At 52.7% G+C, this 24245-nt stretch overlaps 1 protein-coding gene across 5 annotated transcripts in view; it reads left to right on the top strand.

The window, feature by feature from the left end:
* PLXNA2 (plexin A2) overlaps window positions 1-24245 on the top strand; it is a 347075-nt gene that overhangs the window by 150318 nt on the left and 172512 nt on the right. For 2 of the 5 annotated variants that reach the window (XM_075443250.1, XM_075443257.1), the window contains exon 1: window positions 22706-22873. The exons of 1 other annotated variant lie outside the window; for it this stretch is intronic. The gene's annotated coding sequence lies outside the window, so the exon portion shown is untranslated. Of the gene's footprint in view, window positions 1-14640; window positions 14661-22489; window positions 22510-22705; window positions 22874-24245 lie in introns of those variants that run through there. 2 more of the 5 variants (XM_075443256.1, XM_075443254.1) reach the window with 2 other exon arrangements.

Genomic DNA, 24245 nt, shown 5'->3' with positions numbered 1-24245 from the left:
TATTTTCTTCTGGGTTCTTTTCTTTGGAAGAGGTTGAAATGACAGATAACTGTTGTGTTATTTTAGCTCTGTGAACAACGCTTAAAAGTCCCAGTCAGTGTGCCTACAGCCAACTTAAATGCAAATTGCACACCACCGGCAGCTTTATTACACATGAAAAACAAATTTCCCTGAGCTCATAAGTTACCAGAGGGAGAACAAGAGCCTGTTGCCTCTCCCGAGCAGAAACACAAGAGGAGGCAGCACTGTCCTTGGGAGACCTGGCTGCCAGCCATGCTGCAAAATGGGCTCTTGGGTACCCGCTGGCATGGCATGGAGCATCTTCATTAATAATTAAAAAATAAGCAACACCTGAGGAATAATTATGTTTACTGACACGAGTGCCTTGCTCTGTATCACTGCTTGTTGGCATTGTCGCGCTTCAACCTCGGCCAGCCGCTGAGGAAGGGGCTGCGGGCTGTGCCCGCTCCTGCACAACCCCCCGGACGTGCTGGGTTGAAAACCGAGCCTTTGCTGAGGTGCTGGAGTAAGGAAAACCCTACTGCGCCTCTGAAATGGTGTAAAACCAGGGTTATTCAATAGCATCCGGCCCCGCCGCGCAGGCAGGCGCCTTGCTGAGCCCCGAGCCGGGGCTCCCAGGGCCCAGGCGGTGCGACGGGAAGCTCGTTACAGCGATCTTCCTGCGGCTGGAGGTGAGATCCTTCAGCAACGGCAGTATCTGTAGGTGCGAATGTCCCAGTCTGGCCTAGAACCTCAGCACAGACAAATCAGCTGGGGATTAATATTTTTCCTTGCAACTGTTTAGGAAGACGTTTGGGATCCGGTGCAGCTGTGGGTGTCTGATTATCCGTGCAAATGGCTCCTCTGGAGTCCGAATAACTTTATTCTGGCATTTGTTGGTTTCCAGGAATTACAGGCTCGAAAAGTATAAGGCCCTTTAAAGCCTGACTGAAAACTTGACTTAAGCCCCCGGAAATAATAAAAAGAAAGTAAAGAACACAGTAAAGCTGCAGAAAAGGATTAAGGGGTGGGGGGGAAGCCAACGGGGACAAGTAATTCTGGCTATATGTGATGGGGTGATATAATGCTTACGCTATCACGGGAGCCAGGGACAGCTTCCAGGTCTGTGCACAACCACTTCTTTTTTTCTTTTTAATCTGCAACCGTTCTCCTATATTTTTGTGCTATACTGGCATCATTTAAGAAGGAACTAAAGTTTAAGAGCAAAGATATTTTTTTATCTATTTCCCAGAAGTATTTTGTGTGTAATAAAGAGCCTGAAAATGTTCTGCAGCTTCTGAAGTCCTCGCCAAGAAAACAGGCAAACTCTCAAAACCACCACCAACAGAAAATCTGGGTTTGTTTTTTTTACAAACAATTTATTCCATTTCTCTGCTGGTGCTGCCTGGCAGGTAACCATCGGCGTGGGCAGCGCTGTTCCTCCCGAGCATCCCTGGCTCCCATTCCCTCTCCAGTTGGAAGGGGACTTGGTGTCCCAGATGCTGCTGGTGGCAGTGGCAGCCGACACCTCTGCCCAGGGCGTTGCTGCCTGTTTCTCCTCCCCGAGTCCGAATGCCTTCCCGTGTCAGATCATATCAAAGGGGTTATAAATTCTTCTGGCGGGAGTCTGCATTTTAGGATTGATGAGTGTGATCAGCAAACTGTTCAAAGTGTGCTGATTATTAAAACCCTGCTAGGAACAGGATGACGTGCCGAGAAACTAATGCAAAACAATTTTTCCTTCATTTCTGAGCCTTACCCAGGTCTCATGCAAGCTAATAACATTAGGTTTTAATGGTTTCTTTGGGTAAATTGACTGCTTTTGTATTTGTGTGTCTCCCCAAGTTGGGGTTTGTATGGGTTGTATGTCTGTAGGTGGATGGCCGCTTCCCACATGCGTTGCGCGAGCCAAAGGCGTTTGCAGACCATCCAGGGCTAGGGCTGGGAGGCTAAACCGGAAAAAATCTAGCAGCTTTCCTGTTACTAATATCTACATTTTTATGAGCTTGGTTGTAATATAATTCCCACCTACTGGGACAATTCCTGAGCTGTTAGTTCAATATTATCTGGTTCTGAGTCAGACAAAACTCCCAGATCTCCAGGCAACATAAATCACCGTGGATCCTGCAGCCTTGCGGGTGGGGACTGGTCTCAGCTGGGGCCAGGACGATCGCCGAGATTTCGCCTTCTCTGTGCAGCGGTTCCGTGGCACCAGTTGCACTGCGTGTGTGTCCCAATGTTAGAGCAGGATTTAGCTCCTGCTTTTGTAAAGCCAACAAACCGCTGAGGAACGCGTTGGGTGAAGCGCGCGGCAGCCCCAGGCTGCTCTGCCGAGGCAAACCCGGGGCGCGTTACCGTAATTGCAGCACCGACACGCGTGAGCAGCCAGGAAATCTTCAAGCGGCTCAGCTACGCGGAGCGCTTGCGTCTGGTGAAGGGGTCTGGTGCGCGGCCGAAGCCGGTGCTCCCCTGCTCATGGAAATGGGTCTGAGCTGGGGGCCGCCGTGCAGGAGCAGCCCCCATGGACACATTCGCTTCCAAAAAAAGTCTCTCTAGGTGTTTCTGGTACGTGCCGAGTGTCCTTCGGTTTTGTTTCAACCTTTGAAATTTATAGGCTCACGTTTCCTGAATGGCTTAGGGTGATTTTGTGTAATTGCAGTAACAGAAACGCCTCAGCCCAGCAGCAATGAGCCAGGTACCAAACCGGGAGTCCCAGGTGCCTCGTCCCAGACCCGGCTTTCACTGCACGCTGGAGAATTTTTGCCTGGTTTTCAGCACAGAAATCATGAGAAATGCAATAAAGATCTCTGTTTTCCCTATACGGGTAATTTTTCATGTGGTAATAATCTGTTTCCTGGAAAAAAAAAGAGAATAGAGAACTGGGGAATCAAATGTCCTACCAAGTGTGAGCAGAACTCCTCGGAGCATCCCGAGGAAGCCCTGGGTCTTGCAGCTGCCTGCAGCGCTCGCCAGCGCACAAACTCGGGTGCCATCTGATCGCTGCTGTGGTTCAGGGGGGTTTGAAAATGGGGCGTTGGAAAGGACGAAGCCCTGCGGCACGGGTTAAGAGCCGTCGCTGCCAGAAGGATGATCTGGCAGACGCGTTCCAGATGCGACTTCTTAAAGATGATGGGCACTCTTATAAAACTCTCCCCATTTATCTGCAAAACTCCTGCAGATCAAGACCTATGAATTGTTAGTGTAATGAGATTAAGCATACATTTATGCTACATGGTCTGAAGTTGTTTTAAATTCCGAAGATGAGATGGGGTCAAGCACGGAAGGGCGGTGCGGCAGAGCGCTGGCGGCAGACTGGGTGAGTGACTTGTCTTCCTATTAACGTTGTCACATCGCTGCTGGGTGCGTTTCCCATTTCCCTCGCTCCCTGGGAGTTGGCTGGGAAACTCAATCTCCAAAATTGGCAAGGAAAAAGAAATTGTGTTGGTGAGCGCTCAGGCTGTAGGAGGAAGGGAGATGGTGGTAGGGAGGAAGGACGGAGGGGAGGTGGAAGAGGGATAGGAAAGAAGATAAAAAAAGGAGGGATAGGCTGGAGGAGCTGTTGCTGTCCCTGCCACACGGAGTGAGCACAAGTGCTTTGGGCATTTCCTCTTGTAAAGATTTTTGTAACCTCCAAACATCAACAGGAGCACATCTATCCCCACCGCCCCTCCCATTCTTCTGATTTTCTTCCTGGAGAAGCAGAGATGAAACCCCCTGAGGAGAGCTCTCGGCTGAAGAGACGTGAGAGCATCAATTTTTCTCTCATTAAGCAGAACCGCTCGGAGGCCTGTGCCTGCGGTTCCCCGAAGGTCGTCCTCGGCGTGACGGGCTGGAGCACGGCCGTGTGGGAGATGTTCCATGTCCTGCAGCCATCTCCAAACTGCTTTGCCAAAGGGAAATAAACGGGCAAAGAGGCAAAAAAAAAACAACTGACCAAAGCATCCGGAGACTGCTGGCTTTTGCTGAGCTCTCCCGTGAGATCAGCTCCCAGCAAAGCCAGCGTGCCCGCATCCTGTGCTCGGTGCAGAGCTGCTCTGGCCAGGATTGGCGTCGGCACTGCCGGCTGCGGGCCGGCCCCGGATCCGCTCGGTAGCCGGGGCGGGAAGGGCGGCTGGTGGGGGAAGGGAAGAGAGGGCTGCTGGGTCCCGTCGGGGTGGCTGGGACCCAGTGCAGAGTGTGAGGGGTTTGGGGAGCTCCCAGCTTCACCCCTGGGCGTCGGGGTGCTCTGCGAAGGGCCGTGCGCTGCGATATCGCTCTCCCGAATGCCGGGAGCCCCGGGCAGCACGGCTTCCCGTCTGCTCCGAATCCCCGCGCTGCTCTCCAGGTCTGCTCGCAGGCGCGTTGGCTCCCGCGGAGCTGCGAACGCGAAGCCCTGTCGTGCCTTGCAGGGGGCTCAGGGATTTGGGGGGCAGGAAATGGAATTTAAAGGTTTTGCAGAAATTTGCCATTCCCAAGAAACAGTTGGGACTAGAGGGTGTCACTTTAAAAAAAAAAAAAAAAAAAAAAGAAAAAAAAAAAGAGTATTTTGAATCTCAGCATGAACTCAAAGGGATTTCAGAGTAGGTGGGGGCAGAGAGAGTGCTGGGGAGAGTTGGGTGGGTTTTTGCTAAAAGATCTGCCACTTTGCAGTCAATAGATCATAGTCTTTTTAAATACATGAATGCATGCATGAGCAGCTTCTCTAGGTACTAAACTTCCTATAATGTTTTTATTTCTTTTCCTAAACCCATTTTATTAAAAAAAATAAAGAAAAAACAGAAGGCCATGTTCAAAAGCGGGGAAAACAGTAGCAAGGGAGGCTGGGAGCCAGCGCTGCGGCCGCCGGTAGACGGGAGCGGGCTCCGACTGCTGCGATTTTCCTGCTTGACGTGGCAACTTTCGCCGTGATTTCGCCGTGTTTCTTTGCCGTAGCGTGAGGATTTCCCGTGCTGTTGCTTTGGTTTGGGCGAGTCTGGGCAGTGGGTGGGAGCGCTACCTGTGCTTCCATTTGCTTGTCATCTGTTCTTTAAATCTCTTCACCTTGACCGTGAGCCCTCTGCTCCCGTTGCCCAATTAAATATACATGCTGTAGTGTTCTTGGAGGAATGCGTGAGGGGAGCGATAGGAGGGAAAGCATTTTAAGATGAATTATAGATCAGAATTTTGATGAAAACAACAATCGCTGTGTGGTCTCTGGTTGCGTGGGACTGTATCTTGCTGTGGCCCGTGCAGGGTTAAAGACGACAACCTCCTGCCGACAGCGAGTCCGTTCGCTGCCGGGCAAATCTGTCTTTCCCGAGAGTCCACATCCTAAATCAGAGCAACCACAAAGAAAAATGGAAAAGGCTTAAAATATAACAGCCTGTAGGATATTTTGGTAAATGATCATGATGTAAAATTGCGTAGAGATGGATTGGCGGAGGGATAGACAGTGACAAAGTTAAAGAAATGATGTCTCTGAAACTAATTCTAAAGTAATGACACCTTGTAGATCTTTACTGCTTTCCATCTGAGGAACTCAAGTTGACATACTGACATTTATTAATTAGAATTCATTTTACAAGAGAACAAGCTGAGGATGAGAATGGAGAAGTCACTCTCGCCCCATCGTAAGTCAGATGTCAGGGAGGGAGGCAGCAATAAAAAACAAGAACTCGGATTCGCCGCCGCGTGCTTGGAGCCTGTGGTGATGCTGATCAGAAAGGCAGGAGGAATAAATCCTGCACAAAGGTAAAAACAGCACTCAGGTCAAGTAGGATTTGTTTTGCTCAGAGTTGAAGTCTGTGAGGCTCTTTGTGAGGGAGGAAGGAGGTGACAAATTTGTGCCACAAAGAAAAGCCCCCTGTGAGAACCCGCACGGGGTGTAGCCCTGTTGCGGAGTTAATTGCGATGTGATGAGCTCTGTAGATACACCCTGCTCGGTTCGTTTATCTCAAATATCTCGCACAGACTGTACTTAGCAGATAACAGACTAAGCTTTCCTTTCTTCACCTTCATTTGTATCTGTTTATGGGTCTCATTAAATTCAAAACGTTTTGAAAGAAATGGACAGGAGTGAGAAGTGATGAAGATGAGAAAAGAAACGTGAGAGCAGAGGAGGGCAGAGACGGGGAGGAGGGCTCTGCACAGCTCCTGGCTGACTTTCACTTAGCTTTGAGGAGCCATCAGGTAAAATTAATTTTTAACAACGTAGACTGAACATACTAATTTCTGTGCAGGGACCAGACCGGATTCCTTCTTGGTCAAGTTTAAGAGGACAGGGTTTGAATTGAGGTTCCTGAACCGAAGAGGTAGGACATTAATCTGAACTGTTACACAAGCCAGAAACAAAGCCCATTTTTTTCTACTGATGAAATAGCTTGTCTGCGAGAAGATACCCTCCCAGACTGACACACTGACCACAACTGAAAGTCTGCGTGAAATTAATAAAACTATATTAGGGGAAAAACAATTGCAGATTGGCCAAAACCGTGATTATCTCCCGTGTCCTCTTGGGGTTGAACTTTTACTGGTGAGGTTCCACCAAACCCAGCGCTTCCCTGGCAGCAGCAGCCGTGCTCCTGCAGCCTGGCCCCAGCAGCTCCGGCTGCTCCCGGGTTTGCTCCTGCGGGGACAGGTCCCGCGTCGGCGCAGACGCTCCCGAAGGCGGCAGAGCTGCAGCACCCACGGGTCGCTCGGCGTTGTGTTTGCTGTGAGGCCGGCGTGGCTGGGGTGTCGGGGGCCAGGCCGTGGGCGTGTTGTAGCCCGGACCCGGGGCGCAGCCGGTGTGCTGAGCAGGACGGCGTGTCCGCAGCTTGCCAAGTCGCCGCTGCGGTAACCTCGGCTGGGGTAGTCTGCTCGCCACGCCTGCCTCTTGATACGGTGTCGTGCCACCAAGGCGAGACTTGCTCAGGCTGAACAATAATTTATACAGAACCAGAGCCAAAACGGTAAAACCTCCTCCCAGCATGATCCTCTTTTTCCCATAGAGCAACCCTTTCCTGGTGGAGACCAGTCATCTGCCAGCCCTGCTAAAGTCCATGGAAATTAAGCTAAATTATGTAAATGTTAGGGACCACCGTTCTAAACAGTTCAGTGATCTGTTCATTCTTCCTTCATGAGTATTATTTGATAAAACAAAATAGCTGTTAATTAACCACCTGCCTTCTTCAAACGGGACAACTACTTGATGGTATGGGAGGGATCAGACAGTAAGCCTGATTTTAAACTAAAAAGGCAAAAAATTGAATAGTCTTTAATATAGTTAACCAGATTCTGTCCTCTTCTTCACTAATGACTGCAATCTCACTCACCCACTGACTGCTGATGTTGTCCCTGGCAAACTGGGGCAGCATTCAGCCAGGTGCCAAACTTCAGCATTAAAATGCAACAGAATGAAAGTGAAATATTGGTTTCCCTTCTCACATCCAGCCCCAGTCGGCCTTTGAAGAAAGTGAGCCATATAAAAAATGGATGAAAAGGTTCCTTGGGAAATTGCAGCATTTGCCTACAGCAGAGTCAGATATTTGGGGACAGATCGACAAAAGTATTCAGACACTTGGAGGGCTTCGTCAGTTCGCTGTGTAAACCTAACGAAGCTTTAGGTGCTCACCTAATGAAGGCAAAAATGATCAGTCTCTGTTATTCCAGCCCATTGTCTTTTGCCTCAGGATGAGTCTGAAGGTCGGATCGGAGCCTGAGTGCCTGTTTTTCACGCGGAGCTGAGCTGAGACGCTGTGCTCCAGGGCAGATGGGGAGCCCGTGGGCTGTTGGAGCCTGGCTCTTGGGGGTGGGGATGCTGCGGGCTGGGCGAGCTCCTGCTGCCCTGCTCAGTGTGAGGAGGGGCTCCGAGGGTCATGGAATCACAGAATGTTTGGGGTTGGAAGGGACCTCTGGGGATCACCCAGTCCAACCCCCTGCCAAAGCAGGGTCACCCAGAGCAGGCTGCACAGGACCTTGTCGCACAGAGCTGGCAGAGTTTATGCTAACAGAGACACTTTCTGGCCTGAAAATCCATCTTGTCAGGTCCTCTCACCCAGTCAAGCATTAGAATCATAGAATGGTAAGGATTGGAAGGGACCTTACAGATCATCTAGTTGATGATATAGTATGTGTTGATCTTCATGGCTGCGTTGTACGATGATCTGGAGCCCAAACTGGAGAGCACTTGCGGATGGTTTTTTCCCTGCTGCTCTGTAAATGACCAGATGTGCCTTATTTCTGCAGGCTGGTGTCCCTTTAGCATAGAGTAATGGGGCAAAAGGGTAAGAGCAGGGCAAAAGGGAAGTAGGTTGCTTTTCTTCCCAAACCAACCAAGCCTTCAGCCCTAGCACAACCCTGAGTGCTTGTGAGACGGCCTGGAGAGCTGTGCCAAGCCCCGTCGTGCCGAGCCCCGTCGTGCTGGGCAGCTCGCTGGCAGCTCAGCAGCCCAACACCAAAGCCGAGCAGCCCATCGGGCTCGGCACTGCCCCGTGCCCACGCTCAGCCGGCTGCAGATGGCTCTCCGAGATGGCCACCCCAAAAATCCCCACGGGTGGCTCCTTCCTCTCCGGCTGCCTCCCGGATCCGCACGGATGCGGGTGCTGGCAGGCAGGAGCTCCCGCGCCGGGTTGTACAAACCATTGCAAGCCACCGGCATCTGTTGCTGCAGTCGGTGGCGGACGATTGCTCGGTTCTTTCAGCCAAGGTTGCCTCCTGTGCTGGTTGTGTCAAACAGCACTTCTTTTTCAAAAATATGTGAGCTGGATCCCTTACTCCAGGCTGTAGCCAGAGCGTCTGGGCTGCGGGACGGGAGTGCTGCGAGCAGCACCTTGCTTCGCAGCCAGCCTTGCTGTGGTGGGCTGGAAGCCAGGTCCTGGGAAGATTCCACACCCCCTTTTTGGAAACCTGAGCAGAGCCAGCCTTTGCAGCTTGATTTTTCAAAAGGATGAAGCCTTGCTTCTGCTGTGTACTTCTGTGAGGGCTCGTAGAAAAACAGTCTGTCCCCTTCAGAGAGAGACTACACGAGGGTCACTCACCTTAGGAGGTTTAAAAGGGGATTCGGTTATCTGTCCTCCTCTGACCTTAACATCTGAAGCAGCAGAGAATGCCTCCGTTGGGGCATCTGGGAATAACACCGCATCAGTCTTCCTCCTGCAGGGTCTTCTGCCTTGCCCTTTTTATTGTCTGAGATCTTGTTCAAATCCTGGCTCTATCACAGATGATCAGCTTCTGCTTTGCTGGAGTCAGACAGAAGTAAAAACAAACAGACCTCTATTCCCTGCTACAAGGGCTCTGCTGGTTAATACACAGTCCTCTGGCCTTTTTTCCTGCGGAGGCTTCAAGCTTTTCCCCTCCTGTTGCCGACCCCTTCAGGGATGCTCCTCCATCCCCTCCATCTCCTCCCTCCTCTTGCGAGAGGGCCGGACCCCGACGACACAGGCGGTGCTGAGCAGGGGGCTGACGTGGCTGGACGTCATCGGGGGCACAGCCCCCCTCGGCAGGGTCCGTGCAGGGCTCGGAGGGAGCTGCTGCTCCGCCGGGCGCGGGGAACGTGCCCCAGGACCATGCTGGCAGGGGCAGGAGGAGGACCCCGGCAGCTGGGACGTGGTGGTCCCAGCCTGTGGATGTTGACTTGCTGGACCGGGAGCATCCCCTGTACTTGCAGTGTGGGTACGTGGCTGGGCAGCCTCTGTCGCTAACCCTGGTGTTTAGCTGAGGAGTGTGCTAAAACCACTCGTGTGCCCAAGAGCTTCCCTGAGGCTTTTCACAGCCCTGCCAGTCTTACACAAATTGATTAAATACTGAAAATAATCTGTGGCTACGTAGGGGCTTCATGGTTATCGCTGTACCGTGAGGGTCTCCAGGTCTTGCTGCAGGAGGGGAACCACGACGCAGACTGCACTGATCCTGGAGCCGAGGAGATGGACCCTGCCCGACGCGGAGGATGAGGGGAACATGGATGTGCCGTTCAGATTTCCTCCCTGCCCGAGCCCACCTGAGGTGGAAACGGGGAACGTGCAGTTTGCAGGACAGAACCAACTTCTCTTGCTGTATTGTTCTTTGTCCTGCAAGATCTCAGCACATCTTCGGACCTATTCTGACAGTAGTCATCTCTGGTGTGAAATATCGTGAAACAGCAATACTTCACAAAAATGCAGAAAAAGAGAAAAATCGCGTTTTCTTCTGACTGTGGTTGGAACTTCATGGAGCAAAATCTCTGCGTGATCTAAAAACCTACCAGATGTCCAGCTAACAGGTCATGAGCAGGACCAGGAAATGCTGTGGCTGGGGTTTGATTTGTTGCACAATAATTCATTTTAATGAGGAATCTGTTGTACCCATGCTCCCCTCATACACCTCATGGACTAAGTCTGCAGTAAGGCTTTAGCTTCATTTTATATAACTGGAGAAACTTCAGTGACGTAAAGCTGCTGCGGCACGCAGGGGATGTGCCCGCGCGCTCAGACTCCTCTTAGGAATGAGTGATGGTGTTGAAGTGTTGGCGTCCAGCTCACCTTCCCCTCTGCAGATGAAAGCAGGCAGTGTTTTCCAGGCTGCTTTCCATTTTCCGTATTAGCACACAGAAGGAGAGAGATCATGCTCAAATGAGTTTGTTTAGCTTTTAGTAACATTTTTAAATGTCTCTCAAAATCACACCACCGCTGTTGGCTCAGCAATTTATTTCAGATTCTCATTTAAATGCCTGTCCGTTTGTTTGGGATCACATTAGAGCGTCAGCAGAGTGTGCACGTGGCTTACCATCTCCACCTTCGGGAAGACACGCGCGCCCAGGACCCTGTCAGCCAGCAACGCCAGCAGAAATGAGCCGTGCAGCGGTCAGGACCTGTGCAGGGGGGTTGGTTGGCTCAAACACGCCTCCAGCTCTGGGCCGTGCCCCATTGCGAGGTCCGAGATCCTGCTGGGCTTCAGGCACCTTGCTGGTGGGAACACGCGGGGTTCTCCTCTGCTAACGCAGAGTCAAGGCTCCGGAGACGCTCCTGTAGTTGCAGTAATTTCAGCCTTCCGTTTATCAGAGATTTAATGGATAAAAGGTGAACGCTGGCAAACATCAGAAATGTGGCACTTGTGTCACTGCGATGACGCTTGAGCCCGCGTAGCCCTGCGCGATGCCGTCACCCCCTCCCTGCACGTCCCGGATGACTTCGCATCCAGTTTGTTCCTTTTCCAGCTCAGCATTTCTCCCTGCGCAGTCCTGCTGCAGACATTCATATCTAAGAAATATAATCAATGTCTCGACTTCAGCGCTGTAGGCGTTCGCTATAGAAATCCCCTGCTCAGTCAATTAGTGGGACTGAATTTCGTATTACTTAACATCTGTGCTCCTGGAAGGCAGGAGATTCCTGCATTTCCATCTGTATTTGCTGGGATTATTGCTTAAAGGGGGCTTAGCTACTAAGCCACTGCTGCAAAAGCTCCGTTAACTTCTTTACTTGTTGTACACGAGAGCTGGAGGGATTTCAGTACCGCAGGTCGAAGAAGGAAACCTGACACCGCTCTTCAAGCAATTAAACTTTGTAAAGTAAACTGTGTGTATTTCATTAAGGAAATGGATCCATCAGCACTGGGAATATCATTTATGAATATTTCCTTGTAATGGAAAAGTGAGCATGTTGACAGGATGAATTATTAGCCATATTTACAAACAGCTGTTAAAAAGCCTATGTGTATGTCCCAGCTGGATTTTTTTCCCTTTTTATGCAGGGTTTATAGCAGTTATACTTCGAAAAGCCAGCTTGATTGGCTTTCTTGCCAAGAGAGGTAAGCTTGATTAATTTATGCGTACTGCACAGGGCTGCAGCCACAAACGGGGGAGCAGTCTGTCTGTCTGCGGCTCGCTGGTGGAAGAAACCCAAGGGCAGGCGACAAGTGCACAGTCTCCGTGGTGCTGAGTTACAGAGGTTGTGTGCGTCTGAGACTGGGATCGATCGGTTGGAGTCTTTCCCCAGTCATGCCGGCTTCTCGTGGAATTCTTCTCCTGCACTCTTAGTCTAGGAGCAGAGGAAGAGAAGCGAGGTCACAGCGGGAGTTGGACACCAGGGAAGAGGGTTTGGGTCTCGGTGACGCTGAAGGGTTCACTGGCTGACCCTCCCAGTTTGAAGGGACAGATAGGAAGGAAGGATTAAAACCAAGATATTGCCACTAGAGGTATTGTGAATGCTACTTCTAAACATGTCAACTTGGAAGCTATAGAAATGCGAATCCCATGGCATTAGACAGATTACAAGTACAGAATATGCAAGGAGAGTATTGCCAAGACTTTCAGCTTTTCCTCCTGTCTGCATCCCCTCCTGCTGTCGCTTCCCCGCCTCAGTCTTTTGCTTTGTCAGCGAAACGGAGACAGCGGCTCTCGGCTGGGGGGGGTACAGCCGGGACCTCGTAGGCACCCGAAGCGCTGTGGGACCGTGGCGTATGTGGGCCTGACCTGGGGTGGCTGCGTCCGCTTCCTGCAGTGAGACCCCCTCTGTCCCCCGCCAGCCTCCAGCAGATCCTCTCTTTCCTCTTTGCCTAGACGCCATGTGGAAAGTTCCTTGTGTTGTTTCCATCTGACTGCAGCAGCGTCTGCTGCTGCTGGTGAAGCTGCTGGAAGAACCGGGAGGGGATCGGCCTCGGCCGGCGGGTCCCGGCTCGCGGCAGCGCGGTGGCCACGCCGTTCTGACCGTAGCTGCAACGCGCTGGGGTGTGTGCTCGGGCCTGGCTCCGTCCGCCAAGGCAGTGTAACATCTGCTGGAGGCCATGGAGTGACGGTGCTGGCACAGAGCCGCACACTTTGCAGGGTTTTCTCGTTGGGGATCCACCACCACGTCGAGGTTCCCCAGCCATCCATTTAAATCTCCCCCAGTGGTTTTCACCTTCTCTGATCCAGAGCCAGTTTCTCCAGGGAAGAGACTGTGGAGCTGGGGTTTGGTGGAGAAATGGAGCACTTGGGGCTCTAGAGCTGCAGGGAACCGCTTGGAACAAGCTTCGTGCTGTAACGATGTGTTTGCTGAGGGCGGTTTTCATATTGTCTGAGTCTGGGTCTCCGGTTTCCTCCCCCTGGCTCCAGCAGTCACCGTTTGCCGTAGAGGGGTGCGGGAAGAATACAGTTCCTGTAGCACAGGAGATGATAATCTAATACAAGCTGTGCGAATTCTCTGTATTTATATCCATAGTCTGTACAAATTTATTTAAACACATAGACTGAGTCTGAGGCCAGCTCTGTTTTCATGTGCTCTGATTCCCTCTGAGTATTTTGAGTCTCTAAGCTGCATCCATGGAATGAATACAGTGGTTTTTAAAGAAGATTTTGAAGTTAATTAGAGAAATGGAAGTCTATACTTCTAAAGAAGTTAGATTTGGCATAGCATCCATCTATAATACACCAAGTTTCAGAGGAGGTCTCGTGGAAGGACACATTCTCTCTCTAGAGTGCTTAGGTTGATGAGAAACCTGTTTGTAAGGAAAAATTACGTTGGAAATGGTTGAGAGCAAGCTGCTCCTTTTTTTAAGTCTCTGCCAAGTGATTGATTTGGTCCATAGGTTCATCAGATCATTGCTTCCAATAATATAGTTTATTTATTTTCTTTATGATCGATATGATAAATACTACAGAAAGGTGGAAGCACCGAGCAGATGATTTCTGGCCGTAGCAGAGTGGCGAGGGGCCATGCTCCAGCTTACACTGTGTGCCTCGTGAAGCAGAAAAGCAATTCAGTCAGACTAAAGGCTACAGACGAGGCTGTATGTTCTCGGCAATAAATGCAAATGATTTGAATTCATTTCTCTGGTAAGAGGAGAAGGGAAAAGAATTAAAGCTAAAGATGTTGCAGATCAAGGAATTCAACTTTAAACCGATGCAAAATTAACATAAAAGATAACATGGCAATAGAGAGAGGAAAAAAATAGATTTCACTAAAATAATCTGTTTTAATGAATAGACCACGATCTATTTCTGAAGTACCTCTCTGTGGTAGTGTTGTTTCCCTTCTTTTGTAGAGCATGTACAATAGCATGATGGCCTAGCTGCAGCCAGTCTGCTGCGAACAGCTTGTAGATATTTGGATGTTCACTGGCCCATGAGAGCAAATCGTCCTCCCTTACCGTCAGATACTTTCTTTTCCAGTTCCTTTATTAGGTAACAAATGGTTCCCCTTTCCTTTGTTCTTTGGTGTTAAGCACGTTCAGTTTTTCTGGCTCTGTTTCGTTATGTTTGTTTAGATTTGTTAATGACTTGTGTTTCTTTATTGTCTGCGAGGGACGGTGTTGTAGTCTCTGCTGCTTTTCACTGACAAATACCTTGTAATGGAACACAGCCCGGAGCGTGTCAGTGCAGGACAGAGACCCAGCTGGGGTTCCGCCATGGAACGTTGGGGTGATCCTGCTGAAGCCTCTTTCACCTTCTGGTGAAATTCTTACTTGTTCATGGCAAGTGCCGTAACTGCTGAATGGGTACCCAGCACCTCCCGCTTGGTGTCCAATGCCGCAGAAGAAACAAATGGTAAAAAAATCTGAAAAGAAGATAATTCAGATCTACAGGTAGTCTGCTCAAGTATCGTTTTACTTAAATTGAGTTTTCATTACTTCTAGGCTAAGGAGCTCTGCGGAGGAGCCCTGTTGTTCTCCGCATCCTCAGCGGCGAGAGGGAAGGGTCGTACCCGGGGGGAGACCTGCCGGTGCCGCCTGCGAGGGCTCCTGGATGGCCCATGCGAGGTGGGGGAGGCGAGGTGAGGCTCTGCTTGCGCGGAACGACCCCGTCACGGAGAGACACGGGCTCCGAGACTTGGTTTTGGGGTGGGTGTGAGTAACTTGAAATGGTTCAAGCCCTGAAAATGCCGAGGGAGGTGGAGCCTGCGGATGCTGCGGTGCCAGCGGTGCTGAGGAATTCAGAGATGTTGAGCTGACATTGGCAAATCTGTGTATTTGGTGGCCCCCTGCCCCTTTTCCCCTCTCCCTGAGTTAAACCTCTGGCCAAGGCAACCTCAGAAATCATGGAACAGAAAAGTACGAGCATTCGTAATTAGAAACAGTCTTTTCCTTTTGTCTGGGCTGGTGATATTTAACTGGTTCAAGTCCACTGCCAATATGTATTTTCCAAGGAAAACTTTCTCATTTAAACCTTCCACTTACCTAAAGAGAGAGGAGTTGGAAGGAGGTCTTGGCACAACGATGGGGTTGGGAAAAATAATACACTTAGTCTCCTTTTTTTTTTTAATCTAGTCCGTTCTTATCAATTTGAAATCGTGAGTTGCTTTGCTGCAATAGCTGCCCAGGAGGTGCACAGCTTGCAAACCACATGGCTTTGCTGCTGGTGTCCATCACGGCGTGGGAGGAGCACCGGGGCTCGGACGGGCGCTGGAGTCTTTTCATTCCCCAATTCTTCATCGCTGATCCCAGTCAGGCAGGGTACGCTGCCCACCAGGCTGGCACTGGGGAGCTGCCATCGCCTCCGCCTTGAGTGGCCTTTTGGGAGAGAAAAGTGGTGCTTTTGGTCCTGCTTTAGTGAGAAGGAAACTTCTTACAACCGGACCAGCTTGCTAAGGCGGCACGAGCTCGGCGGGGACGGCCTGGGAGAGCTCTCGGGGCTCTGGCTGAAGGAAACGTGATGTTTTCTCCCGGTCTTGGTGTAAGCTGAAGTGGAATTCCGTGGTTTGTGCTCATAGGTTTGATCCCAGCGTGAGCTCGGACAGTCCACACTGGAGCCGAGCGTGGTTTCATCCCCTGCTCCCAGATGTGAGCGCTGGGGCTCAGCATCTGCAGTGCCCGTCCGGACCCCCCCGAGGGCAGCGGCAGCCGTCCGCAGAGCTGCCGTCGCTGCCCGCTCCCGTTAATTAAGGCGATGCAAATGGGCTGCAAGGGAGAAGGTGCCACTGAAAGTAAAAGAAGCTCATGAAAGGGAGCACAGACAAGGAAGGGAGAAATTATTCACATAGCCCTAAAGTTTACTTCTAAGAGGTCTTTTTTTTTTTCAATTTCATATATTTTCCTTGATCATTTGAGAGAAAAGATCCGTCCATAGACAGATCTCCAAAGAGATTATTATTTTTTTCAGCATTGCTATTGCTTTAATCCGTGGTCTCTTCAGACAGGGAATGTTTAATTGGTGCACTGGTGAAATAAAATGTTTAAATAGATTGAATGGCAGACTTTTTCCCTCTGTTGTGACATTAATCCCCCAATATTCCTGGGCCCCTTGCTGGGTATTGAGGCAGAGAAAGGAACCAGAGGAGGTCCCTCTCTATATATCTGCCTGTGAAGTGAAAACTCCCTGGATACACTTATCATACATGATCCAATACATCAATTAAACCAAAGACCTTGCTGCAATAATCACTTACACACATGAAATAAATCACTCCGTATGACCCATCTTTTCGGACTCAGGGCAGACTTCTCGGCAGAGGAGATGTGATGGGGGAGGCAGGAGAGGGGACCCCCCTGCGCGCTTGGCACCTGGGCTGCCTGCTCGCTGGCAGAAGAGACCTTTTTTCCCCATGGCAGTCTGTACTCTTCGTGATTGTATCAGGACTGAGGAGTGCTTAAAATGAACCTGTACCTGTCCTGCCTTTCTCTGACTTGGAACTCTCTGAAGAGAAAGGAGTTTCTATGAACTTTTGGGTTTGCATTTGACTACGAACATCTCCCTCCTCTCTCTCCCCTGAAAAAACTCCAAAGAAATATTCAGAAGAGTACGAAACGATAAGCAGACTTCAGGCTCCGCATTCCTCAGTCACTGACAAAATGCTTTGCAGAATTCGCAGCAGCAGATTAACGCTCACGGACCCACAAATCAAAGGATTTCCAGCTCCACCTCCCTCCCACCCATTATGCAGGCAAAAAATCTCAATCTCCTCAGACAAGAGGGAAAGAAGAGATGAAATTAAGGTTTAAAATAATTTAGTTTTGCATTTAATTTAGCTTTGCGTTGTCCATAATACACACTGCCTACAGAAAAATTAAAAAGCATATTGTAGAGTGAAAGGCAGAGCCACAGCGTGTTTGACAATATGCTCCGTGTTTTATGTTCATTAGGAGAGGGAGCCTGAAATACTCATTTCTTTATGATGAAGGAACTAAAGATTTCCAATGAACATGCTGCAATGAGCGTGCTGGGGAGATTTATTGCTAAAACAGCTTGTTAATCACAGCGACCACCTTTCAGGCTTCACAAAGCGAGTAACTCAGTTGCATAGATGCTTCTCCCCCAAGACACCCCTTCCGTGAGCTCTGCAGACAAACTCCAGCAGTCCTGAGAAATTCAGATGCAGATAACGCAGAGCAGAGATTTTGGCAAACCGTGGTTACAGCTTGCTGTTAAAAGCCCTCCCCTTGGGATACCCATCTCTTAAAAACGGGACATTTGTGTCGCAGTGGGCCCTGCTGCCACTTTTGAGGATTTCTGCAAGTCTCCTTGGGGGCTGGGAATACCGAAAGCTGCCCCGAGGGCTCACCAACGGCAGCCTGGGATGCAGGCGATGGGAAATGGGACCATGTTGGTCACCAACACCATGGAGTAGCGCTGGTGATGCGCCCTGGCCTGTGTCTGTGGAGTTCAGAGCGAGGAAGACTTTTCCCCGTTTCTAGAACAAACACAGATGGGAAATCTTTGAAGGCCGCCTCAAGCCCAGTGGGTTTGTTTGTAACTGCATCGTTAGTAATTAGTAACGTAGACAAAATGATGACGGGAAGACCCACGATCTCATTTGCTGCATCTGCTCCAGCCACTGAAGAAGTTGGAGACGGACCAGGCGCAGCTGGTGCTGGCATGAAGCTTAGGAGTAACCCATGAGCAGGGGAATGTCCCTTCCTCGCTGGAGAACACGCTGCTGATCGATGGCCAACAGGATTTGGCCCTTAGGAAATCATTAAGCTGTAAATTCTCAACGTGACAGGCCGGAGTAGCGCTGGTCTTCTGTTTCATGTCAAAGGTGGTGCGAAGACTCCTTCGTTAGAGGGTCGATAATTGACTCAATAGGCTGTAATCGCTCACCGCGCTCAGTCACGGTCCGGGGGTGGAGGAGCAGCCCTGCGAGGCTCCAGCAAAGCAGCTCCCGGCCCCGAGCATCACTTCAGCAGCTGGAAGGGTGGCTCTGGGGACCAGGGTGGCACAGCTGGGTCGTGGGCCAGCAGCTGGGAGGGGAATGTGTCTGAAAGGGGTGGATGGATGCCCAGTCCCACGGCTCACCTCTGGTGAAGGACCCGGCTCCCCGTTCCTGGGCACAGCGTCGGTCCTGGTGCCTCTGTCCAGCTCTGCTGATGGCGATGGGCTCGCAGATCACTTCGATGATGCTTTTGAAAACAGCTCTTTCAGAGTCAGACCGTAGTGCCGCAGAGAGCTGACAGCCTCTTCAGGTGACCTTTTTTTGGATGGTTTCGCTTAGCATGTGACTAAGATGGAAAACCTGTCTGTGCTCCTGGCATTTGGAGGGAGCTGTGCAGCCCCAGGAGCGTGCAACGCAAGGATTCAGCAGAATATTTGTTTAAAACAAGAGATGGGAGCCGCACAGTGTGTAGACCTTGGGTGGTCACACTGCAGAACCAAAGGAAGCGCTAGGAAAAGGCCATCCCAGTTACCTTCTGGGTATGGGCCAGTATGACCGATGTTTCCGTGTGGTGTTTTTTTAATATCGCTGAGTATTGCTGATATCTTTGCAGGGTTCCTTTGGTGCTCTTCCCTGTATGTTCTGCTTTATTTCAGCTGAAGCAGTCCTTAGCTGGAGGAAGATGATTAAGAATGGCATATTGTCTGCACCTTGAATTTCTGACACAACCTCAGCAGAGATATTGTTGGCAATTGTGTTTTTGACAGTAACAAGACACTGGGTAACCCAGGATGCTGAGACTTTCTGTTCTGCTGCCCTTGCACTTAATGAAAACAGAGTTTGGTTTAGACAGAAAAAAACCTTTCTGAGTTAATTCCAGCTCAGTTCGAACCAGGGGATACAGAGGCAGGAACCGAAGCACACATTTATGAGAAAATTGGAGGAAGGGAAAGGATAAGGTGTGTTAGGAAGAGAAAAAATCCGTTTCATTTTCTGAGGAGGTATTATGAACAGTAGGGAGAACAAAAAAATTACTTGACAAGGTTCTTCTAAAGAGGAAGAATAGCATAAAGTGCTGGTTAAATTCCCATTGATCTTTCACTCAGCTTCCCATATACATGTGGGCTTGACTATTTGATATTTCCTTTCACTGTCATAGGTAATAACGGAGTGGAAACAATCATTTCTAAATAACTGCCTATGATTCTTCTATTGTAGTGATTAGTGCTGAATAATTATTAGCTCTGCTGAATATTGCATGGCTAGATATGATGCGAGGAACGAGAAGCTGTCAGCCCCTGGCATCTGTGCTATCGACTGCTGGGGAGCAGCCGGGCGTCCATGCCTATAGACGGTGCCTATAGATGATGGTGCCTATAGATGGTGCCTGTAGATTGCGGTGCCTATAGATGATGGTGCCTATAGATGGTGCCTGTAGATTGCGGTGCCTATAGATGATGGTGCCTATAGATGGTGCTCTTCCCCTCGCACAGCCTCAGCAGCTGCTTTAACGCAGCCCTGGCTGGGACCAGAGGCCTGGACTGTGCTTTCCTGAGCTCTGCGGCTTGTCCTAGACGGACACAGGGAAGGGGGGGGGGAAAAAAAAGGCATTTTCCTGCTTTAGAAATTAAGGAAGAGCAGAATCGATTTTATTACGCTAGGAATGGCAAATGCAGAGGAAATACTGACATCGGGTCCTGATGCATCTGTGGGCACCGAGAGAAGCGCTGAGGCAATGTAGAAAGCCACGTTATCCAGGACTTTTGGAGAATATCAAGAGCCAGGTGCTGGAAGGATTGAAAGGCTCGTCGCTTCGCGCGGCTCAGACAGATTCATGACCCCCACGCTCTGAAGCAAGGGAGTTTATCAAAAATGAGGACAGAGAGAAATCGTGAATACACAGGCTAGAAACAGAGCCCCATCTTTCACTGATGCTTTGCTTCACCCGCTGCTTAAAGACTGCTCCGTCATCTGCGGCCCGGGTCCTGCCCTGCAGAAAAGGAGCGCTCGGCGTCGCTCCCTGTGGCGGAGGAAACAGCGACGAGAAGTTGTGTGCCAAGAGTTTAAAGATGGCTTTATAGCTGATCTACCCGGCTTGGGCAGTGGTTGCTGAGCTCCTGGTTTGCTTCACGCCATGGCTCAGAGGTCCCTGGGAGATGGGTGCAAGGGCTCTGTGCCCGCGCCGGTGCTGCCCACGGCTTCGGCGAAGCCGCAGGTGCTTGTGTCGGTGACGCCGCTGCCGAGGACACGGCCGCTGGCACGCAGGTGGATCCCACGCTGCCGTATCCCAGCGCGGGCCCTTTCTGTGCCCCGGCATCGGGCGCCCGGCTGCGTACGGCGATGGGGAGCGTCGGGCAGGGACTGGTGTTTGCACTCCTGGCTGCTTAGTTTGAGTCTGGGCACAGTGTTGTACGCTTAAGTTATGTGCATCGCTATACATTTGTCGCTGTATGTATTTGCTGGAATTTGAGGCAGGTTCGTTCTTTGTTACGGCTCCGGACGCTGATTCCCGCACTGACGCTTATCCCCGCTTCAGGAAAAGGTGAACGCAAATGCTCACAGGATCTCTCCAGCAGTTGTTTCGGCACAGAGCTGGCTGATACTTAAAGCCCACAGAGAGGTCGTTAGCCCAGCAGCGCATCCAGCACCTCAGCAACGCCCGGTGAACCCCCAGCTGCGTGGTTTCGCTCCCCACGTGCCGGGACGGCCCCGTGCTCGAGCAGCTGTGCAGGTCTCAGGCTGCTCCCCAGCCGAGCGGTCCTGTGCTCAGCTGGGGACAGGCTCTCCGTGCAGGGACGTAACTGACCGCTGATGAATGATAAACAGAATAACAAACAGGGTGCAGACAGCCCTGCAAAGAAGAGAGAAACGCTTTTGGAGTCGCCCTGACCCGCCTTGCGTGGCTTTCTGCGAAGGGAGCAGTAGCGTCGGCGGGGCGCGCGTTCAGCCGGGGATGGTGTTGGCAGGAGGATCTGGTGCCGGTGGCTGGGAGCGCGCGGCACAGGGGAGGTACCGCGGGCAGAGCAGCGAAAGGGAAGAGCTTGCGAAGGAGCCAATGCTGCCATCCACTGAGTGTCTTCTGCTTCCTCTCCTGAGCTGAGGAGCTGCAGCCTCTGTGTCTTTCCAGCATGTCAAACCCCCGCTCTCGAGCTTCCCGCGGAGCCGAGGGGACCCTTTCCGTGGGAGCGGGGCTGGGCGCTTGGCCGTGGGGTGTCGGGAGGTAGGTCCGTGCTCCGCCCTGGCTGTCCAGGCGCTAGGGGAAAGAAAATCCTTCTCTGAAGTGCAGTAAATGCGGTGGGGATGGGGAGAAGCACAGGCAGGCTAACCCGTCGTTTTCTCCCCGGAGAGGGGGCACTGGGGGCTCCGGTGTGCAGCCCTCCCGGGAGCGGGGCAGTGCGGGATCCGGAGCTGCGCAGCGGGATGCACAGGCGTTCCCGGCCGGACCCCCGCGCAGGGGGCTCCCGAGCCCTGTGCACGGGGCAAACGGCAAAACTGACGGCGACTGGGTCTTCCCCCCCAAAACGGCTCTTGCAGGGTCCTGCTAACCTGCGCCCAGCCCTCCGTGAGATCAGCTGGGGCAGAGCTCCTGCAGCCATGCCAGCAGCAGAGGGGAGAGGGGCTGGAGGGGAACTGCCCCATGCAACGCTTTCCCAGGGTAGGTTGGGTTGGTTTAGTTGTTTAGGTTCACGGTGGAAAAAGCCCAGGATGGTGGCTATATTTTTCTCTCGCAAATATTCCAATATGTAATGAATAAATTGTTAAAAAATTCTCAGCGACAAGAAATGGAGGACAGCAATCCATCACGTTACCAATTCCCTCTACCAGCTGAGCTCCTCAGAATTGCTCCTGTGCCCCCTTGCTAGGGCAGGCTCGGCTGGACCAGGCTCGGCTGGACCGCGGTCCCGCTGGGTTTTCGCAGCGGCGTGGCCGTGCTGTCCTGCCGCGGCACCGCGGCCGGCTTCGCCTCCCTGTTTGCGGGCGTTCCCGAGCCCTTGCAGGCTGATGGAGATCACTGGCGGGGGCTCAGGGGTGGCTGACGACGCTCCCCGCTGTGGGTACCCAACACTTGTGCTGGGCCCGCGGCAGAGGCCCGGTGGTGGCTCCGTGGTGGGCTGCTCCGTCCCGCGGCGGGGTGCCCTGGTTCCCGGCTGCGGGCGCTCGCGAGGCTCCCGGTCCTGGTTGGTCTCTGGTGGGGTTTTGGCAGGACGGGAGGTGCGAAAGTCGGTGGCTTCGGGGGCTCCGTGGCACCGCACGGCTTTTGCTTGGCTGGAGGTGACGTGGCCTGGGCAGAGAACCGGGCTGCCAGCTCCGTGTTGTGAATGGGGAAACTGGGGAACTGGGAGCCCGAGCGTGGCCCTCCCCACCGGCACGGGGTGCAGGGGGTGTCGAGATGGGAACAGGTGCCTCTGTCCGTCCGTCCGTCCGTCCATCCATCCATCCATCCATCCATCCATCCATTCCCTCCCTCTCTCCCTCCCTTGCTCCCCCCCCCCGCAGCTGCAGCTCGAGCGATGCGGGGCAGCTGCGGACACAGGTGAGGGAGCCCTTAAGAGGGGGCGGGCGGGCCGGCCCCGCTCTGCGCCGGGGCTCCTTTGCGGGGTTTCCCCGCGCTGCTGCCGAGGCGGGGGAAGGGTTAAGCGCGGGGGGCGGGGGCGGCGCGGGGGCGGGCGGCGGGCGGGGAGCGCGCCCGGGAGCGGGGCTCGGCGGGGAGCGCGCCCGGGCTGGGCGGAGGGAGCGGGGCTGCGGCGGGATGAGGGGCTGAGCCGGCCGGGGAGGCTGCCGAGGAGGAGGAGGAGGAGCGGGCGGCCCCGCGTCCCCATGGTGCGGGGGGCCGTGCGGGTTGCCCCGCCGTGAGCCGGCGCCGGAGGAGACGGGCGGTCCCGGAGCCGCGGGGTCTGGTGAGTGGCCGAGGCGGGCGGGGGGCTGCTCCCCCCGGGGCTGGGGCTGTGCGGGGCGGGCGGGGGGCTGCTTCCCCCGGGGCTGGGGCTGTGCGGGGCGGGCGGGGGGCTGCTCTCCGCGGGGCTGGGGCTGCCCGGGGAGGGGGGGCTGGGCTGGTCCCCCCGAGCCGAGCCCGGCGCGGGGGGCAGCAGGGGCTGCGGGCCAGCCGGGGACCCTGCGCCGCGGCATCCCGGGGTGCAGAAACATCCCCGTCTCCGTCTCCTGGGATGCAGAGACCCCTCGCACCCCCCTCCCGCCGCTCTCCCGTGCGGGGGTGCCCCTTACACCTGCGTGGGTTCGCTCCAGAATCCCGGTGTGGGTTGCGGCCGGGAGCAGCCCGTGCACCGCAATAAGCTCGTTCCCTAAGAAGTTCCCGCTGGCGAGGAGGGACTTTTTTGAAAACACCCCTGAATCTTGGAAAAAATCCCCATTAAGACTTTCCTCCATCCCCACAAGACCCTTTTGGAGAGGCGGTGAGGGGAGGGACGGCAAATGCCCCTGTGCGGGGATGTCCAGGCTTCGGTGTGATGGTCCAAGCCTTCTCCAGCCCCGCGGCCGCTCGGGTGGCACGTGCGGGTCCCAGCAGCGGGCACTGGGGATGCCACGCTGTCCTCGCTTGCCGTGACCTCCCCGTAACCTGGCGCGGTCGGGCAGCTCGGGCTTTGTCTCCATCCCGGCGCTGGCCGATGCTTCCACCTTCCTGGAGGGGAAGCGAACGGCGTTCAATGAATCTGCGTTCGCGGGCAATCGGAGAGTCAATAGGTGAACGTTAAGTGAGGTGGACAGTAAGTGGTAGAGGGGAGAAGAACCCGCACACCTGTGAGCTGCGGTTGGAGGTACTGGCTTGGAGGTGGGAGGGTGTGAAGTTCGCCGAGTGCCACGATCTAAAAACCCATTGCTGACAGGGTTGCTCTGTTGTTTGCTGAGCACTTGATGCTTCACTGGTGGCTGGGATGTGTTTAGCAGAGCTCGGCTGACCTGGGGAGGTGGTTTTGTCTCTGCTTCTCTGGAAGGCTTCGTTGATACGTTGTCTAAAAGTTAAACCAGATGACCTACTTCACAGCTGAAAGACAGATGCCTCGGAAGGAATCTGTGCTATCTTCAGAACAAATGTTTAGCGTTTTTTCTTTGACACAGAGGTGTTAGATCCTTCAAAATGCATCTTTTTCCCTTTATTGCTGTCCTGTTGCCATTTGTTGTCACTCTGAGGACCCTCAAAGCTTAAATGTGACATTTTGGGGTGGTGCGAGGAAAGAGATAAAATAGCTTTCATGTAAGAAACCTGGTGCAATCAGTGAGTAACGTGGATGTACAACTGCTGTGGTGAAGTGG

This window comes from Opisthocomus hoazin, chromosome 25, assembly GCF_030867145.1.
Source record: "Opisthocomus hoazin isolate bOpiHoa1 chromosome 25, bOpiHoa1.hap1, whole genome shotgun sequence".
NCBI classification, from domain to species: Eukaryota; Metazoa; Chordata; class Aves; order Opisthocomiformes; family Opisthocomidae; genus Opisthocomus; species Opisthocomus hoazin.
The sequence above is the reverse complement of the archived record's forward strand: the minus strand, read 5'-3'. Positions and strand labels throughout refer to the sequence as shown.